This window comes from Arachis hypogaea, chromosome 10 (genome assembly GCF_003086295.3).
Source record: "Arachis hypogaea cultivar Tifrunner chromosome 10, arahy.Tifrunner.gnm2.J5K5, whole genome shotgun sequence".
Classification (NCBI taxonomy): domain Eukaryota; kingdom Viridiplantae; phylum Streptophyta; class Magnoliopsida; order Fabales; family Fabaceae; genus Arachis; species Arachis hypogaea.
This window is the reverse complement of record NC_092045.1, coordinates 66,797,178-66,818,916: the sequence shown is the minus strand read 5'-3', so window position 1 is coordinate 66,818,916 and position 21,739 is coordinate 66,797,178.

The following is a 21,739-nucleotide window of genomic DNA, read 5'->3' as shown; positions in this document are numbered from 1 at the left end:
AACACAGCCGAACCTAGAGAGGAAAGAGAGGACGTGAATCCCAATGAGGAAGACCTCATAGGATGCCTTTCAAGCAAGAAGGAGTTTCCTATTGAGGACCTAAAGGAATCTGAGGCTCATATAGAGACCATAGAGATTCCATTAAATCTCCTTCTGCCATTCATGAGCTCTGAAGACTATTCTTCCTCTTAAGAGGATGAAGATGTAACTGGAGAGCAAGTTGCTCAATATCTAGAAGCCATCATGAAGCTGAATGCTAAGTTGTTTGGTAATGAGATTTAGGAAGGTGAACCTCCCTTGCTCATTAGTGAACTAGATACATGGGTTCAGCAAACTTTACCTCAAAAGAAACAAGATATTGGGAAATTCTTAATACCCTGTACCATTGGCACCATGACCTTTGAGAAAGCTCTGTGTGACCTAGGATCAGGCATAAATCTTATGCCAGTCTCTGTAATGGAGAAGCTGGGGATCATTGAGGTACAGCCTGCCTTATTCTCATTACAATTGGCAGACAAGTCAGTAAGACAAGCTTATGGATTAGTAGAGGACGTGTTAGTAAAGGTTAAAGGCCTTTACATCTCTGCTGATTTCATAATCTTAGACACTAGAAAGGAGGATGATGAATGCATCATCCTTGGAAGACCTTTCCTAGCCATATCAGAAGCTGTGATAGATGTTAACAGAGGAGAATTAGTCCTTCAATTGAATGGGGACTACCTTGTGTTTAAGGCACACGGCTATCCTTCTGTAACAAAGGAGAGTAAGCATGCAGAGCTTCTCTCAGTACAGAGTCAAACAGAGCCCCCACACTCAAACTATAAGTTTGGTGTTGGGAGGCCACAACCAAACTCTAAGTTTGGTGTTGAATCCCTACAACCAAACTCTAAGTTTGGTGTTGGGAGTCTACAACATTGACCTGATCACCTGTGAGGCTCCATGAGAGCCCACTGTCAAGCTATTGACATTAAAGAAGCGCTTTTTGGGAGGCAACCCAATTTTTATTTATCTAATTTTATTTTTATTTTTATTTTTATTATTCTTTTATGTTTTATTAGGTTCATGATCATGTGGAGTCACAAAATAAATACTAAAATTAAAAACAAAATAAAAAACAGCAGAAGAAAAAGCACACCCTGGAGGAAGGACTTACTGGCGTTTAAATGCCAGTAAGGAGCATCTGGCTGGCGTTCAATGCCAGAACAAGGCATGGACCTGGTGTTGAACGCCAGAAACATGCAGCAATCTGGCGTTTAAACGCCAAGATTGCACACTGAGGAAAGCTGGCGTTCAACGCCAGAAACATGCTGCAGATGGGTATTGAACACCCAGAACAAGCTTAGAGCTGGTGTTTAACGCCAAAAACAAGCACCAATCTGGCGTTAAAGGCCAGGATTACCTACAGAGGGCATTTTACACACCTCATTGGTGCAGGAATGTAAATCCTTGACACCACAGGATCATCCCAGGATCTGTGGACTCCACAGGATCCCCATTCACCTCAATCTCTCTTTCCCATTACCTCTTCACCACTCACATCCATCCATCTCTTCCCCACCCAATCCCACCCATATGGCCAAAACATACACATCTCTACCTCTCCTCCCTATCTTCTTCTCCTTCAATTCTTTCTTCTTTGCTCGAGGGCGAGCAATATTCTAAGTTTAGTGTGGCAAAAGCATAGCTTTTTATTTTTCCATAACCATTGATGGCACCTAAGGCCAGAGAAACCTCAAAAAAAAGAAGAGAAAAGGGAAGACAAAAAATTTTTCTACCTCCGAGTCATGGGAGATGGAGAGATTCATCTCAAAGGTCCAGAGCTCAGTAGAAGAGCATTTGACAACACATCAAGTGAGCATGAGGAATTCCCTCATCAAGAAATCCCTGAGATACCTCAGGGGATACATTTTCCTTCACACAACTATTGGGAGCAACTAAGGATAAGAGCACCAAAATCACTAGGGATCAAGCAACAGAGGCAAGGAAGAGACATAAAGGAGCTCAAAAAGCACCATTAGTCCTTCAAAAAGGCGCCACCCTCACTAAGGTGGACTCATTCCTTAACTTCCTTGTTCTTATCTCTGTTTTTCGATTTTTATGCTATATGTGTGTTTATGTTTTGTGTCTCTACCTCATGATGATTAGTATTGAGTAACTATGTCTTAAGGCTATAAATAATTCCATAAATCCTTCACCTCTTTTAAATGAAAAATGTTTCTAATTCAAAAGAACAAGAAGTACATGAATTTCGAAATTATCCTTGAATTTAGTTTAATTATATTGATGTGGTGACAATACTTTTTGTTTTCTGAATGAATGCTTGAATAGTGCATAATTTTGATCTTGTTGTTTATGAATGTTAAAATTATTGGCTCTTGAAAGAATGATGAACAAAGGAAAATGCTATTGATAATCTGAAAAATCATAAAAATTGATTCTTGAAGCAAGAAAAAGCAGTGAAAAAGCAAAAGCTTGCGAAAAAAAAGGCGAAAAAAATTTTTGGCGAAAAAAGAAAAAAATATTAAATAGAAAGAAAAAGAAAAAACAAGCAGAAAAAGCCAATAGCCCTTAAAACCAAAAGGCACGGGTAAAAAGGATCCAAGGCTTTGAGCATCAATGGATAGGAGGGCCCAAGGAAATAAAATGCAGGCCTAAGCGGCTAAATCAAGCTGTCCCTAACCATGTGCTTGTGGCATGCAGGTTCAAGTGAAAAAGCTTGAGACTGAGTGGTTAAAGTGGTGATCCAAAGCAAAAAGGAGTGTGCTTAAGAGCTCTGAACACCTCTAACTGGGGACTTTAGCAAAGTTGAGTCACAATCTGAAAAGGTTCACCCAGCCATGTGTCTGTGGCATTTATGTATCCGGTGGTAACACTGGAAAACAAAATGCTTAGGGCCATGATAAACCATTATTTTATGGTTTATATTGTCTTTAATTGTGTGGTTTTATCATGATCCTTACCCACTTATTCATTAATTTAGCATGCATTTATATTTCCTTCCTGAAATTATTACATGATTTAAAACTGCTTCCTAGAGACTTTTAATTATGCATTTTAATTCTCCTTTATTCCATTCGATGCCGTAATCTGTGTGTTAAGTGTTTCAGGCTTTATAGGGCATGAATGAGTTGGAGATTGGAAAGGAAGCAAGCAAAAATGGAAGGAACACGAGTAATTGAGGAGATAACCAACGAGAAGTGACGCGGCCGCATGGCTCACGCGTTTGCGTGAAAGAGGAGAAATTGCAGTGACGCGGCCGCATGGCTCATGCGACCGCGCGGATTATAAAAGCACAAGTGACGCGGAAGCGTGGACGACGCGAACGCATGGCAGGGAAAAACGCGAATGTCGCGTCCGCATGGATGACGTGATCGCGTGACGTGCGCGATCTGCATAATCTGCAGAATTCGCTGGGGACCATTTTGGACCCTTGAGTTGGAAGGCTTAAGAGAAAGATTGTAATTGGGTTTATTGTTGGATTGCCCTCTAGTCACTAACACCAATCCCTTTTAATTAAGTGGGTTGCAACTTGTGAACGGACGTAGCATTCTGACTTGTTTGACTTTCTCTTACCTAGTAAGAGATAACTAAACAGGATAACCTTTAATTATCAATTAATCTAAAGAGTAATTCAACAATACTGGGACTTCCAACTAATCAACTCCCAGTCAAGGATTTTATTTACATTATTCAAATTCTCCAATTTAATTTCCTGTTTACTCAACTCAAACCTTTTTGAAAACATCCGATTAATAAAATAGCACACTTTTCTGTAACTCGTTGGGAGACGACCTGGGATTCATACTCCCAGTATTTTAATTTCAAATTTCTGTGACACCTTTGCAAATTGATAAGTGGATTTCTGGCGAGTTAAGAACTATACTTGCAACGTATATATTTTAATAATTTTTAATTCGCCAATTTCTGCTCGCATCAATTTTTGGCGCCATTGCTGGGGTGTTGCAACAGTGTGCAAATTTATTGATTGGTATTTATTTTTATTGCAATTTTTTTCATTCTATCACTATGAGCTGTATGTTTCTTTCGTTAAATGACGCGTTCACTTCCTGATCCAAGCTTGCCAGTATTTGACCCTGAAATTGAAAGAACTCTTTCACGTATAAGGCAAGCTCGGCGTTGGCGACTCCTCTTTGAGGACGAATTTGAACCGTCATCTAAGGAAGAAACAAGCTCCCTCTCTACTGATCCAGTTCTTTTACGTGCAGGTGACATGGCAGTGCCTAGAAGAGTCAATATCCAGAAGGAAGGAGCCCCTGATTTTACGCTCCAACCATTCCAGGCACACCACCCAGTAGTAGCTGTAGATTTTGAAATAAAGTCTTCACTACTCAACTTGATACCGAAGTTTCATGGCTTACGTGCTCAAGAGCCTATCAAGCATCTTAGGGATTTCCAAACTGCTTGTTCTACTGTTAAGCGTAATGGCACTGATGAAATCTCCATTCTGTTGAAAGCCTTCCCGTTTTCTCTGGAGGGAAAGGCAAGAGAGTGGTACTACACTCAACCCCTAGCAAATGTATCCAACTGGGATACACTCAGAAAAGAATTTTTGGAAAAGTTCTTTCCATCTGAAGTTACTCATAAACTGAGGAAAGACATTTTCACGATTGTTCAGAATGACAACGAGACTCTCTTTGAATACTGGGAGCACTTCAATAATCTTCTGGAAGTATGCCCCCACCACAGGATTGACAAGATAGTGTTACTCAGTTATATCACACAGGGCATGAGGCCCCAAGATAAAACCAGATTGGAAGTGCTAGCAATGGGTCTATAAAGAAGTACAAGACCACTGATGAGGCATGGCAATTGATCAGCGACTTAGCTGAATCTACTAGGAACCACAGGCAGAAACAAGGCCGTTCAAAAGCCGTTGCAGAAGTATCCTCTAGCGGAGAGACTGTTGCTCTAGCTTAGAGTATCTGTGATATGACCAACTTGCTGAAGCAGATGCAATTGAATCAACAACAAGTTCAGCAAGCTCAACCTCCTCCACCACATCAAAGCCAACAGTTAGTCCCACAGAGAGTTTGCGGAGTCTGTGCTGATTATAACCATTATACCGATGAATGCCCACAGTTCCAACAAGAAGACAACATGGTGGCATCCACTCATAACTTCTATGACCGCCCCAACCAAGGGTACAATCAAGGTGGAAATCATAACCACGGATGGCAGGATAATTCTAACCAGAATTGGAGGGACAACAATAACAGAGGAGGCAGATATAATCATGGAAATCAGAGGTGGAATAATAACAACAACAGGCAGCAGAATCAACCTTACAGAGCACCTCACCTGAGGCAATTCCAAGGACCACAGAATACCCAACAGTAGACCTCTCAATTTACTCATCCTTCTTCATCTCCTAATGAAGAGTTACTACAATCTTTTGAGCAGAGACAACAGACCATGGAAAATAATATTATGAATAACATTAATGCCAGTCTGAATGGTTTGACCTCTACTTTGCAAGCTCTTGTTTCACAGATTGGATCAATGCAAAATTCCAGTAACCAACCTTCAAGCTCCACTGGAATCGCCTCTCAACCATTACCCAATCCAAAGGGGGGCATTAATGCCATCACCCTAAGGTCTAGAACCACACAGCAGGAGAGGAATCAGGAGGAGCCAAGCCCACCAGAACACGCCTCAGCTGAAGAGGTAGTAGAAATAGAAGATGTTGAAGAGGAAAAGGACATAGAGGACATAGCTGAAGAAGAAGAAGCTCAACCACAGGAGGAAGCACCAAAAGGTGCAGACACTGCAGAAAACACCACTCCCATTCCATTTCCACAACTTGCAAGCAGGAAGCAGTTGGAACCTGATCCCAAAAATGGTAGAAATATTCAGAAAGGTTGAGGTAACTGTTCCCCTTTTTTATGTCATTCAACAAGTACCTAAATATGCCAAGTTTCTAAAAGATTTGTGCATACATAAAGACAAAATTAATGAATTAGAAACTATTCCTTTAGGAAGTTCTATATCTGCTTTAATAGGAAATTTACCTGAAAAGTGTAGTGACCCAGGTCCTTGTATAGTTAGTTGTACTATTGGTGGTGTAGTAATTTATGATTGCATGTGTGATTTAGGAGCATGTGTTAGTATAATGCCTTTATCTGTATATGATGTTTTGAGGCTCCCTCCCTTAAAAGGGTCAGCAGCTCGTTTTGTGTTAGCAGATAAAAGCATTATTACAGTGGCTGGAGTTGCTGAAGACGTTTTAGTGAACATTAAAGGGCTCACATTCCCCACTGATTTTTATATCCTGGAGATGCCCCATAATGACTCAGATAAGCCATCATCAATCCTACTTGGAAGACCATTCCTGAAGACATCAAAATTCAAATTGGATGCTTTTTTAGGAACATACTCTTTTGAAATAGATGGCCGAATGGTAATCTTCAATCTGAATAGAGTCATAAACAACCCTCCAGAAGATCCTTCTATCTTTCAGTGTGACATTGGTGCGCGAAATTGTGAACATTACTTTTTCACAACTCTCATAATCCGCGGTAATGGCTCCAAAAACGTGGTAGCTCAATACCATGGCATTACACAACTTCGCACAACTAACCAGCAAGTGCACTGGGTCGTCCAAGTAATAAACCTTACGCGAGTAAGGGTCGATCCCACGGAGATTGTTAGTATTGAAGCAAGCTATGGTCATCTTGTAAATCTTAGTCAGGCAAACTCAAATGGTAATGGTGATGAACGAAAATAACACAAAGGTAAAGATAGAGATACTTATGTAATTCATTGGTAGGAACTTCAGATAAGCGCATGAAGATGCCTTCCCTTCCGTCTCTCTGCTTTCCTACTGTCTTCATCCAATCCTTCTTACTCCTTTCCATGGCAAGCTTAAGCAAGGGTTTCACCGTTGTCAGTGGCTACCTCCCATCCTCTCAGTGAAAGCGATTGCATATGCTCTGTCACAGCATAGCAGAATTCATCTGTCGGTTCTCAATCAGGCCGGAATAGAATCCAGTGATTCTTTTGCGTCTGTCACTAACGCCCCGCCCTCAGGAGTTTGAAGCACGTCACAGTCATTCAGTCATTGAATCCTACTCAGAATACCACAGACAAGGTTAGACCTTCCGGATTCTCTTGAATGCCGCCATCAGTTCTCGCCTATACCACGAAGACTCTGATCTCATGGAATGGTTGGCTCGTTTGTCAGGCGAGCACTCGGTTGTCAGGCGATCAACCATGCATCGTGCAATCAGGAATCCAAGAGATATTCACTAGAGCCTTGATCGCTTGTAGAACAAGAGTGGTTGTCAGTCACCTTGTTCATGGGTGAGAATGATGATGAGTGTCACGGATCATCACATTCATCAAGTTGAAGAACAAGTGATATCTTGGATAAAGAACAAGCGGAATTGAATGGAAGAACAATAGTAATTGCATTAATACTCGAGGTACAGCAGAGCTCCACACCTTAATCTATGGTGTGTAGAAACTCCACCGTTGAAAATACATAAGCATGAGGTCTAGGCATGGCCGAATGGCCAGCCTCCCAAAGTGATCAAAAGATCTAAAGAAAAAGGTTCCAAAGATCCAAAGATTCTTATACAATAGTCAAAGGTCCTACTTATAGAAAACTAGTAGCCTAAGGTGTACAGAAATGAGTAAATGACATAAAAATCCTCTTCCGGGCCCACTTGGTGTGTGCTTGGGCTGAGCATTGAAGCATTTTTCGTGCAGAGACGCTTCTTGGATTTAAACGCCAGCTTTAGTGCCAGTTTGGGCGTTTAACTCCCATTTGGGTGCCAGTTCCAGCGTTTAACGCTGGGATTTCTTGAGGTGACTTTGAACGCCGGTTTGGGCCATCAAATCTTGGGCAAATTATGGACTATCATATATTGCTGGAAAGCCCAGGATGTCTACTTTCCAACGCCGTTGAGAGCGCGCCAATTGGGCTTCTGTAGCTCCAGAAAATCTACTTCGAGTGCAGGGAGGTCAGAATCCAACAGCATCTGTAGTCCTTTTTAGTCTCTGAATCAGATTTTTGCTCAGGTCCCTCAATTTCAGCCAGAAAATACCTGAAATCACAGAAAAACACACAAACTCGTAGTAAAGTCCAGAAAAGTGAATTTTAACTAAAAACTAATAAAAATATACTAAAAACTAACTAGATCATAACAAAAACATACTAAAAACAATGCCAAAAAGTATACAAACCGCTCATCACAACACCAAACTTAAATTGTTGCTTGTCCCCAAGCAACTGAGAATCAAATAAGATAAAAAGAAGAGAATATGCAATGAATCCCAAAAACATCTATGAAGATCAGTATTAATTAGATGAGCGGGGCTTTTACTTTTTGCCTCTGAATAGTTTTGGCATCTCACTCTATCCTTTGAAATTCAGAATGATTGGCTTCTTTAGGAACTCAGAGTCCAGATAGTGTTAATGATTCTCTTAGTAAAGTATGATGATTCTTGAACATAGCTATTTATTGAGTCTTGGCTGTGGCCCAAAGCACTCTGTCTTCCAGTATTACCACCGGATACATACATGCCACAGACACATAATTGGGTGAACCTTTTCAGATTGTGACTCAGCTTTGCTAAAGTCCCCAATTAGAGGTGTCCAGGGTTCTTAAGCACACTCTTATTTGCCTTGGATCACAACTCTTATTTCTCTATTTTTTTTTGTTTTCTTTTCTCTTTTTTTTTTTGTTTTTCGATTTTTTTTTTCGATTTTGAATAGCTTTTTCTTGCTTCAAGAATCATTTTAATGATTTTTCAGATCCTCATTAACATGTCTCCTTTTTCATCATTCTTTCAAGAGCCAACATTCATAAACCACAAATTCAAGATACATATGCACTGTTTAAGCATACATTCAGAGAACAAAAATATTGCCACCACATCAAAATAATTAAACTGTTATAAAATTCAAAATTCATGCAATTCTTCCTTTTTCAATTAAGCACATTTTTATTTAAGAAAGGTGATGGATTCATAGGACATTCATAACTTTAAGGCATAGACACTAAGACAATAATGATCACAAGACACAAACATGGACAAACATAAGCACTAAAAATTCGAAAAACAGAAGAACAAATAACAAGGAAATCAAAGAACGGGTCCACCTTAGTGATGGCGGCTCTTCCTTGCTCTTGAAGATCCTATGGAGTGCTTGAGCTCCTCAATGTCTCTTCCTTGTCTTTGTTGCTCCTCCCTCATGATTCTTTGATCTTCTCTAATCTCATGAAGGATGATGGAGTGTTCTTGATGCTCCACCCTTAGTTGTCCCATGTTGGAACTCAATTCTCCTAGGGAGGTGTTTAGTTGCTCCCAATAGTCTTGTGGAGGAAAGTGCATCCCTTGAGGAATCTCTCCATCTCCCATGACTCGGAGGTGGAAGCTTTTGCCTTCCCTTTCCTCTTTCTAGAGGTTTCTCCGGCCTTGGATGCCATAAATGGTTATGGAAAAACAAAAAGCAATGCTTTTACCACACCAAACTTAAAATGTTTGCTCGTCCTCGAGCAAAAGAAGAAAGAAGAGAGTAGAAGAAGAAGAAGAAATGAGGAAGAGGGAGATGGTGGTGTTTAGGTTGTGTGAAAATGAAGGGTTGAAGAAGGGTATATATAGGAAAGAGGGGGGTAATGGTTCGGCCATTATGGGTGGGTTTGGGAGGGAAAGTGGTTTGAATTTGAAGGGTGAGGTTGGTGGGGATTTATGAAGGATGGATGTGAGTGGTGAAGAGAAAGATGAGATTTGATAGGTGAAGGGGTTTTGGGGAAGAGGTGTTGAGGTGATTGGTGAATGGGGGAAGAAGAGAGAGAGTGGTGGTGGGATCCTGTGGGGTCCACAGATCCTGTGGTGTCAAGGAAAAGTCATCCCTGCACCAAATGGCATCAAAATTCACGTTTTGAGCCATTTCTGGCGTTAAACGCCGGGCTGGTGCCCATTCCTGGCGTTTAACGCCAGGTTCTTGCCCTTTTCTGGCGTTTAACGCCAGTCTGGTGCCCCTTTCTGGCGTTAAACGCCCAGAATGGTGCCAGACTGGGCGTTAAACGCCCAACTGCTAGGCTTACTGGCGTTTAAACGCCAGCAGCATCTTCCTCCAGGGTGTGCTGTTTTTCTTCCTGTTTTTCATTTTGTTTTTGCTTTTTTCATTGTTTTTGTGACTTCTTGTGATCATCAACCTACAAAAAAAAGATAAAATAACAAAAGAACATAGTTAATTATAAAACATTGGGTTGCCTCCCAACAAGCGCTTCTTTACTGTCATTAGCTTGACAGAGGACTCTCGTGGAGCCTCAGAAATGCTCAGAACCGTGTTGGAACCTCCCAACACCAAACTTAGAGTTTGAATGTGGAGGTTCAACACCAAACTTAGAGTTTGGTTGTGGCCTCCCAACACCAAACTTAGCGTTTGACTGTGGGGGCTCAGTTTGGCTCTGTTTTGAGAGAAGCTCTTCATGCTTCCTCTCCATGATGACAGAGGGATATCCTTGGGCTTTAAACACCAAGGATTCTTCATTCACTTGAATGATCAACCCTCCTCTATCAACATCAATCACAGCCTTTGCTGTGGCTAGGAAGGGTCTGCCAAGGATGATGGATTCATCCATGCACTTCCCAGTCTCTAGGACTATGAAATCAGTAGGGATGTAATGGTCTTCAACTTTAACTAGAACATCCTCTACAAGTCCATAGGCTTGTTTTCTTGAGTTGTCTGCCATCTCTAGTGAGATTTTTGCAGCTTGCACCTCAGAGATCCCTAATTTCTCCATTACAGAGAGGGGCATGAGGTTTACACTTGACCCTAAGTCACACAAGGCCTTCTTGAAGGTCATGGTGCCTATGGTACAAGGTATAGAAAACTTCCCAGGGTCCTGTCTCTTTTGAGGCAGTTTCTGCCTAGACAAGTCATCCAGTTCTCTGGTGAGCAAAGGGGATTCATCCTCCCAAGTCTCATTTCCAAATAACTTGTCATTTAGCTTCATGATTGCTCCAAGGTATTTAGCAACTTGCTTCTGGTGGACGAAATTGTGATTCCTATTTTCTTGTAATTGGATTTTAGAAATTGGCACTAGTGGACACAACTCCGTTCAACTGACCAGCAAGTGTACTGGGTCGTCCAAGTAATACCTTACGTGAGTAAGGGTCGAATCCACAGAGATTATTGGTTTGAAGCAATCAATATTTATTTTATTAGTCTTAGATAGGATGTCAACAAGGTTATTTGGATTATGGGTGAAATTACTAGATTTGATAAAAGAGGGAACAATGTTACTTTGATTTGCAGCACTGGAGAATATGTTGGAGTTTTGGAGATGCTTTGTCCTCTGACTTCAACTCTTCCTTGAAATCCTCTTCTCACACGCAGGTTCCTTCCATGGCAAGCTCTATGTAGGGTGTCACCGTTGTCAGTGGCTACTTCCCATCCTCGCAGTGAAAACTATGCTCACGTACTCTGTCACAGTACGGCTAATCACCGGTTGGTTCCCGCTCCTACTGGAATAGAATCACTCTTTTGTGTCTGTCACTAACGCCCAGCAGGTTAAAGTTTGAAGCACGTCACAGTCATTCAATCCCGGAATCCTACTCGGAATACCACAGACAAGGTTTAGACTTTCCGGATTCTCATGAATGCTGCCATCAATCCGGCTTATACCACGAAGATTCTGTTGGGGAATCTAAGAGATATTCATTCAATCTGATGTAGAACGGAGGTGGTTGTCAGGCACACGTTCATAGGTTGAGGAAGGTGATGAGTGTCACGGATCATCACCTTCTCCACAGTTAAGCGCGAATAAACATCTTAGATAAGAACAAGCGTGTTTTAATGGAAAACAAAGGAATTGTATTAAATCATCGAGACGCTGCAGAGCTCCTCACCCCCAACAATGGAGTTTAGAGACTCATGCCGTCACAAAGTATGTAATTCAGATCTGAAAATGTCATGAGGTACCAGAAATGTCTGTAAAAGTTGTTTAAATAGTAAACTAGTAACCTAGGTTTACAGAAAATGAATAAACTAAGATAATTGGTGCAGAAATCCACTTCTGGAGCCCACTTGGTGTGTGCTGGGGCTGAGACTAAAGCTTTCCACGTGTAAAGGCCTTTCTTGGCGTCAAACTTCAGGTTATGACGTGTTTTGGGCGTTCAACTCCGGATAATGACGTTTTTCTGGCGTTTAACTCCAGACAGCAGCATGAACTTGGCGTTTAACGCCAAGTTACGTCGTCTATCCTTGCGCAAAGTATGGACTATTATATATTGCTGGAAAGCCCTGGATGTCTACTTTCCAATGCCGTTGAGAGCTCGCCAATTGGACTCCTGTAGCTCCAGAAAATCCATTTCGAGTGCAGGGAGGTCAGGATCCAACAGCATCAGCAGTCCTTTTTCAGCCTAAGTCAGATTTTTGCTCAGCTCCCTCAATTTCAGCCAGAAAATACCTGAAATCACAGAAAAACACACAAACTCATAGTAAAGTCCAGAAATATGATTTTTGCCTAAAAACTAATAATATTCTACTAAAAACTAACTGAAACATGCTAAAATCTACATGAAATTACCCCCAAAAAGCGTACAAAATATCCGCTCATCACAACACCAAACTTAAACTGTTGCTTGTCCTCAAGCAACTAGATAAATAAAATAGGTTTTAACAGAAATAAAGAAGTAATAATATTCTCGAGTTTTAAATGAAGCTCAGATTCTTATTAGATGAGCGGGGCTTGTAGCTTTTTGTCTCTAAACAGTTTTGGCATCTCCCTGTATCTTTAAATTTTCAGAATGATTGGCATCCTTAGGAACTCAGAATTAAGATAGTATTATTGACTCTCCTAGTGTAGTATGTTGATTCTTGAACACAGTTATTTTATGAGTCTTGGCTGTGGCCCTAAGCACTTTGTCTTCCAGTATTACCACCGGATACATAAATGCCACAGACAGATAACTGGGTGAACCTTTTCAGATTATGACTCAGCTTTGCTAGAGTCCCCAGTCAGTGGTGTCCAGAGCTCTTAAGCACACTCTTTTGCTTTGGATCACGACTTTAACCACTCAGTCTCAAGCTTTTCACTTGGACCTTCATGACACAAGCACATGGTTAGGGACAGCTTAGTTTAGCCGCTTAGGCCTGGATTTTATTTCCTTGGGCCCTCCTATCCATTGATGCTCAAAGCCTTGGATCCTTTTTACTCTTGGCTAGTGCCCATGGCTTGTGAATATTGTGTTTTTTTTTTTTTGACTGCTTTTTCTTGCTTCAAGAATCAATTTTATGATTTTTCAGATTATCAATAATATTTTTCGTGTTCCTCATCCTTTCAGGAGCCAATATTCATCAAATTCAAAGTACATATTATGCACTGTTCAAGCATTCATTCAGAGAACAAAAAGTATTGCCACCACATATAATTAATTATAATTTATTATTAAGAACTCGAAAAATATAGATTACTTCTTTATTCTAAAAAAAATCTACTATTTTATTCATGCCTGATGATGATGAGAAAAATAAATTATAGCTTAATTGGAAATAAAATCAAAATAGACATCCTAATTACTACTAAATATCTCCTAAGGTCAATTTCTAAAAGGAATAATTATCACCAAGTTAAAACAGAAAGATTGGAACTCAGCAACCTGTTGTTTTGAGGAGTGGATGCTCCTCTAATTCTTTGGGGTGTGGTTCAAGGATTAATTTTTGGTGCTTCAGCTCCCATAGATCACGCCCCTGCTCCCCCTGTTCCTTGAGCAGTTTGCAAATCATGCTACCTTGATTATTCTGTTCTTCCTTTATTTGATCCATAGCTTCTTGCAATCTGGAAATAGAAGCCTCAGGCTGTTCCCAATATTCGAATTGGGGCAGTTCTGGGAGGGCTTCTTGTGCTCTCCTTCTGGCAGAATCCTCTTGTTGCTGTTGCCTGATCATTGATGTTCCAGTAATGGGCTTTTCAATTAGGATATATTCAGTTATTCCCATCTTTACTCCAGCATCTTTGCAAAGCATTGAAACTAGGCTTGGATAAGCCAGTTTAGCGTCCTTAGAATTCCTGTTTGCTATTTTATATAGCTCACAGGAGATCAGCTGATGGACTTCCACTTCTTTTCCCAACATAATGCAGTGAATCATGACAGCTCTTTTGATGGTAACTTCAGAATGGTTGCTGGTGGGCAATATGGAACGACAAATAAAATCCAGCCAGCCTCTGGCTACTGGTTTTAGATCTTCTCTTTTGAGTTGAACTGGGATGCCAGTTGTACTGGTAGTCCACTTGGCTCCAGGGATGCATATATCCTCCAGAACCTTGTCCAACCCTTTATTGACCCTCATCATTCTCCTATTAAAGGAGTCTGGGTCATCTTTCAGTTGAGGAATCTTGAATATCTCCCTGATCTTGTCAGAATTGGTATGAATGATCTTTCCTCTGACCAAGGTCTTATGGTCAAAGAGAGCAGCTCCAATGATTCTTTGCCTTTCTGTCTGCCATAGGTTAGCATAGAATTCCTGAACCATATTCTTCCCCACTTTCGTTTCAGGATTGGCCAGAATTTCCCAATTCCTGTTTCGAATTTGCTCTTGGATCTCCGGATATTCATCTTCTTTCAGATCAAATCTGACTTCCGGGATCACTGATCTGTGACTCATTATCTTGTAGTAATGGTCTGAATGTTCTTTAGTTAAGAACTTCCCTTGATTCCAAAGTGGCTTTGGAGCGCTTTCTTTCTTCCCTCTTGGGGTGGTTTGCTTTCCTTTAGGAGCCATGATCTTAAGTGAGTATATTTTTGTGATCACGGATAAGCACACCAAACTTAGAGTTTTGCTTGTCCTCAAGCAAAGGAGAAGAAAGAAGAGGGATAGAAGGAGAGCAATTGTGGAATGGTGATGGTGAGGGGACGCCGAACACAATATATAGGGAGGGGGGTGGGAAATTTTCGAAAAAAAATAAGAAAGAGATAAAATAGAAGATATGATTTTAAAAGATATGATTAGAAAAAGATATAATTTTGAAAAGAAGAAGATATGAATTATAATTTAAAAGATAGATTTGAAATTTAATTTTGAAAAAGATTCTAAAAGATAATTGATGTGTTGAAAACAAATTTGAAAAGATGATGGATTGATTTGGAAAGCCATTTGTTCTTTTGGGTTAAGATAAATCTAAAACATTTGCAATCATTGGATTTTAGAAATTAGGATAAAAACTTTTGGAATTGAAAGTGATAATTTAAAATATGTTTATGCAAGAAATCATGAATTGAAACATAAAAATTTTGAAAAATTGCAAAGAAAAACGAAATTGTACCTCCTCCCACCATCCTGGCGTTAAACGCCCACATGGTGCATGGTTTGGGCGTTTAACGCCCAAATGTTGCTTCTCCTGGGCGTTCAACGCCCATGTGATGCTTCTTTCTGGCGTTGAACGCCAGGAGGTCCTTCTCTACTGGGCGTTTTTCTAAACGCCCAGAATGCTAGCAGATTGGCGTTAAACGCCCAGAAGGTGCATCTTTCTGGCGTTTAACGCCCAGAAGATGCTTCTTCTTGGCGTTTAACGCCCAGATAGCTACCCTTACTGGCGTTAAACGCCCAGTGGGTGCTTCTTTTGGGCGTTTAACGCCCAAAGTGTTTCTTACTGGCTTTTTCATGCCAGTGAGCTTCCAAATTTCTCTGTAACTCTTGGGACTTCAATAAATTTGCTATTTCACCTTTGAAGATACTTAGACCTAAACCTGTAAAGAAAGAAAATTTATTTAATCAGTAAATAAGCTTTGTAAATGGCTGGGTTGCCTCCCAGTAAGCGCGTCTTTAATGTCTTAAGCTGGACTGTCACTGATCTTCAATGTAATCTCAGTCTTGAGCACTCTTGCTCGAAATTATCTTCAAGATAGTGTTTAACTCTTTGTCCATTGACAATGAACTTTTTGTTAGAGTCACTATCCTGAAGTTCTATATATCCATATGGTGATACACTTGTGATTACATATGGACCTCTCCACCGGGATTTTAACTTCCCAGGGAATAATCTGAGCCTAGAGTTGAATAGCATAACTTTTTGTCCTGGTTTAAAGACTCTGGATGACAATTTCTTATCATGCCATCTTTTTGCTTTTTCCTTGTAAATTTTCGCATTTTCAAAAGCATTGAGTCTAAACTCCTCTAGCTCATTTAACTGGAGCAATCGTTTTTCTCCAGCTAATTTGGCATCAAGGTTTAGGAATCTGGTTGCCCAGTAGGCCTTGTGTTCCAGTTCCACTGGCAAGTGACATGCCTTTCCATACACAAGCTGGTATGGAGAGGTCCCTATAGGGGTCTTAAATGCTGTTCTGTATGCCCACAGAGCATCATCCAAGCTTCTTGCCCAATCCTTTCTACGGTTAATTACAGTCCGTTCCAGGATTCTTTTAAGTTCTCTATTTGAGACTTCAGCCTGCCCATTAGTTTGTGGGTGATATGGAGTAGCCACCCTGTGGTTGACTCCATAACGTACTAGAGCAGAGTAGAGCTGTTTATTACAGAAATGAGTGCCCCCATCACTGATTAATACTCTAGGGATACCAAATCTGCTGAAGATGTGTTTCTGGAGGAATTTTAACACTATTTTAGTGTCATTAGTGGGTGTTGCAATAGCCTCCACCCATTTGGATACATAATCCACTGCCACCAGAATATAGGTGTTTGAGTATGATGGTGGGAAAGGTCCCATGAAATCAATGCCCCATACATCAAACAACTCAATCTCCAAGATTCCTTGTTGAAGCATAGCATAACTGTGAGGCAGGTTGCCTGATCTCTGGCAACTATCACAGTTAAGCACAAATGCTCGGGAATCTTTATAGAGAGTAGGCCAGTAGAAGCCACTCTGGAGGACTCTTGTGGCTGTTCGTTCACTTCCAAAATGTCCTCCATACTGTGATCCATGGCAATGCCAAAAGATCTTCTTTGCTTCTTCTTTAGGTACACATCTACGGATTACTCCGTCTGCACATCTCTTAAAGAGATATGGTTCATCCCAAAGATAGTATTTTGCATCTGTGATTAATTTCTTTGATTGCACCTTACTGTATTCTTTGGGTATGAATCTCACTGCCTTGTAGTTTGCAATGTCTGCAAACCATGGCACTTCCTGGACGGCTAGTAGTTGCTCATCCGGAAAGGTTTCAGAAATTTCAATGAGAGGGGGGGACGCCCCTTCCACTGGTTCTATTCGGGACAGGTGATCTGCTACTTGATTTTCTGTCCCTTTTCTGTCTCTTATTTCTATATCAAACTCTTGCAGAAGCAACACCCATCTAATGAGTATGGGTTTTGAATCTTGCTTTGTGAGTAGATATTTAAGAGCAGCATGATCAGTGTACACAATCACTTTTGATCCTACTAAGTAGGATCTGAATTTGTCAATGGCGTAAACCACTGCAAGTAGTTCTTTTTCTGTGGTTGTGTAATTCTTCTTTGCATCATTTAGCACACGGCTGGCATAGTAAATGACATGCAGAAGCTTGTCATGCCTTTGTCCCAACACTGCACCAATGGCATGGTCACTGGCATCACACATCAGTTCAAATGGTAATGTCCAGTCTGGTGCAGAGATGATTGGTGCTGTAACCAATTTAGCCTTCAGAGTCTCAAATGCCTGCAGACACTCTTCATCAAAGATGAATGGCGTGTCTGCAGCTAGCAGGTTGCTCAGAGGTTTGGCGATTTTTGAAAAATCCTTTATAAACCTCCTATAGAACCCTGCATGTCCCAGAAAGCTTCTGATTGCCTTAACATTAGCAGGTGGTGGTAATTTTTCAATTACTTCTACCTTAGCTTGGTCCACCTCTATGCCCTTGTTCGAAATTTTGTGCCCAAGGACAATTCCTTCAGTCACCATAAAGTGACATTTTTCCCAGTTTAAAACCAGGTTAGTCTCTTGGCATCTTTTCAAAACAAGTGCTAAATGGTTAAGGCAGGAGCTGAATGAGTCTCCAAATACTGAAAAGTCATCCATGAAGACTTCCAGAAATTTTCCACCATGAAGTCATCCTCTCAGTGAAAGCGATTGCATATGCTCTGTCACAGCATAGCGGAATTCATCTGTCGGTTCTCAATCAGGCCGGAATAGAATCCAGTGATTCTTTTGCGTCTGTCACTAACGCCCCGCCCTCAGGAGTTTGAAGCACGTCACAGTCATTCAGTCATTGAATCCTACTCAGAATACCACAGACAAGGTTAGACCTTCCGGATTCTCTTGAATGCCGCCATCAGTTCTCGCCTATACCACGAAGACTCTGATCTCACGGAATGGTTGGCTCGTTTGTCAGGCGAGCACTCGGTTGTCAGGCGATCAACCATGCATCGTGCAATCAGGAATCCAAGAGATATTCACTAGAGCCTTGATCGCTTGTAGAACAAGAGTGGTTGTCAGTCACCTTGTTCATGGGTGAGAATGATGATGAGTGTCACGGATCATCACATTCATCAAGTTGAAGAACAAGTGATATCTTGGATAAAGAACAAGCGGAATTAAATGGAAGAACAATAGTAATTGCATTAATACTCGAGGTACAGCAGAGCTCCACACCTTAATCTATGGTGTGTAGAAACTCCACCGTTGAAAATACATAAGCATGAGGTCTAGGCATGGCCGAATGGCCAGCCTCCCAAAGTGATCAAAAGATCTAAAGAAAAAGGTTCCAAAGATCCAAAGATTTTTATACAATAGTCAAAGGTCCTACTTATGGAAAACTAGTAGCCTAAGGTGTACAGAAATGAGTAAATGACATAAAAATCCTCTTCTGGGCCCACTTGGTGTGTGCTTGGGCTGAGCATTGAAGCGTTTTTCGTGCAGAGACTCTTCTTGGAGTTAAACGCCAGCTTTAGTGCCAGTTTGGGCGTTTAACTCCCATTTGGGTGCCAGTTCCAGCGTTTAACGCTGGGATTTCTTGAGGTGACTTTGAACGCCGGTTTGGGCCATCAAATCTTGGGCAAAGTATGGACTATCATATATTGCTGGAAAGCCCAGGATGTCTACTTTCCAACGCCGTTGAGAGCGCGCCAATTGGGCTTCTGTAGCTCCAGAAAATCCACTTCGAGTGCAGAGAGGTCAGAATCCAACAGCATCTGTAGTCCTTTTTAGTCTCTGAATCAGATTTTTGCTCAGGTCCCTCAATTTCAGCCAGAAAATACCTGAAATCACAGAAAAACACACAAACTCATAGTAAAGTCCAGAAAAGTGAATTTTAACTAAAAACTAATAAAAATATACTAAAAACTAACTAGATCATAACAAAAACATACTAAAAACAATGCCAAAAAGTATACAAATTATCCGCTCATCAGACATCATAGATAAAACCGTAGCTGAAGTTCACCAGGAAGAGTTTGAGGATAAGTACATACGACAAGGTCCAAGTGTGGGGAATTCCGAGGACAATGCAGGCACTCTACCACTGCCACCAGTTCCAGATAATCCAGAGCTAGATCATGACCAGAAGTTGGAATTGAAACCCCTCCCTCCACACCTTAAATATGCTTACCTTGAGGACCAGTGAAAGTTTCCAGTTATCATTGCACAGGACCTCACTCCTGAACAGAAAGAGCAGTTACTTAGTGTGTTGAGGAAGCACAAGAAAGTAATTGGGTGGAGTTTAGCAGACATAGTAGGCATCAATCCTCAACTTTGTGAGCATAGGATATTTTTAGAAGAAGGAGCAAGACCTGTTCGCCAACTCTAAAGAAGATTGAACCCCACCATTTTAGAGGTTGTCAAGAAGGAAGTGACCAGACTATTAGAGGTAGGTATTATCTATCCCATTTCAGACAGTGAATGGGTTAGCCCAGTACAAGTGGTGCCTAAGAAGTTTGGAGTCACTACAGTGAAGAATGAGCATGGAGAGCTCATAGCAACCAGAGTACAGAACGCCTGGAGGGTCTGCATTGATTACAGGCATCTCAACCAAGCCACCCGTAAGGATCACTACCCACTTCCATTCATTGATCAAATGCTGGATCGCCTGTCAGGTAAATCACATTATTGCTTTTTAGATGGTTACACAGGTTATTTCCAGATTCATATAGCTCCTGAGGATCAGGAAAAGACCACTTTTACATGTCCTTTTGGGACTTATGCTTACAAGAGAATGTCCTTTGGCTTGTGCAATGCACCAGCTACCTTCCAGAGGTGCATGATGAGTCTTTTCTCTGATCTTATTGAGGACTGTATGGAGGTTTTTATGGACGATTTTAGTGTTTATGGTGATTCTTTTAGCATTTGCTTAGATGGATTATCTAGAGTATTAGATAGATGTGTCAATACAAACCTTGTATTAAATTTTGAAAAATGTCACTTTATGGTAAAACAAGGGATTGTACTGGGACATGTTGTATCTAATACTGGCATTTCTGTAGTTCCAGCAAAGGTGGATGTTATTTCTAGTTTACCTTATCCCTCCTCTGTGAGGGAAGTCCGTTCGTTCTTTGGCCATGCAGGTTTTTACAGGAGATTTATTAAGGACTTTAGTAAGGTAGCACTTCCCTTATCCAGATTACTACAGAAGGATATTGAGTTCGAGTTCAGTGAGGATTGCAAACAAGTGTTTGATAAGCTGAAGACCGACCTGACTCAAGCTCCAATTGTGACAGGACCAGACTGGAGCCTGCCGTTTGAAATCATGTGTGATGCTTCCAACCATGCAGTTGTAGCAGCGCTGGCTCAGCGTGAAGGTAAGGATCCGTTTGTTATTGCTTATGCGTCTAAGACTTTAAACACTGCCCAGTCCAATTATACTACTACTAAGAAAGAGCTTCATGCTATTGTTTTTGCCCTGGATAAATTCTGAGCTTATTTACTTGGTACTAGAGTAGTAGTGTATTCGGACCATGCAGCTTTAAAGTATCTATTAGCTAAAAAGGAGTCCAAACCAAGGCTCATATGTTGGATACTGCTATTACAAGAATTTGGTTTAGAAATAAAGGATAGGAGTGGTAACCAGAATCTAGTGGCAGACCACTTGAGTTGCCTTGAGCACATTAAGGATGATTCTACTCCTATAGACGATAATTTTCCATTCGATAACCTGCAAGCAGTATCTGAGGTAGTCCCTTAGTACGCACTTGTAGCTAATTATCTAGTTAGCTGCACATTTCCTCCACACTTTTCTAAGCATCAAAGGGAGAAGCTGAAAAGCAAGTCTAAATATTATATATGGGATGACCCATATTTATGGAGATGTGGCGCTAATCAGGTAATTAGACGTTGTGTGTCTCAATCAGAATTCCAGTCCATTTTAGAGGCATGTCACTCATCTGAGAGTGGAGGACATTTTGGCCCTCAAAGAACAGCTAGAAAGATCTTAGACTGTGAATTCTGGTGGCCTACTCTTTTTAGAGACACTGCTGAGTTTTGTAAATCTTGTCTCCCATGCCAAAAATTTGGTAATATATCCAGGATGGATGAGATGCCTCAACGAATTATGCTTTTCTGTGAAATTTTTGATGAAGTCGTCCATTTCCAAATTCTAATGGTTATTTTTATATATTGTTAGCTGTGGATTACGTTTCCAAATGGGTGGAAGCAATTCCTACCCGCACTGATGATGCTAACACTATTGTTTCCTTTGTGAGAAACCATGTTATTTGCCGCTTTGGATCACCACAAGCAATCGTGAGAGATCAAGGCACCCATTTTTGTAACAGGAGACTAGCAGGGTTAATGAAGAAGCATGGGATAATTCATAAGGTTGCAACAGCATACCATCCTCAGAC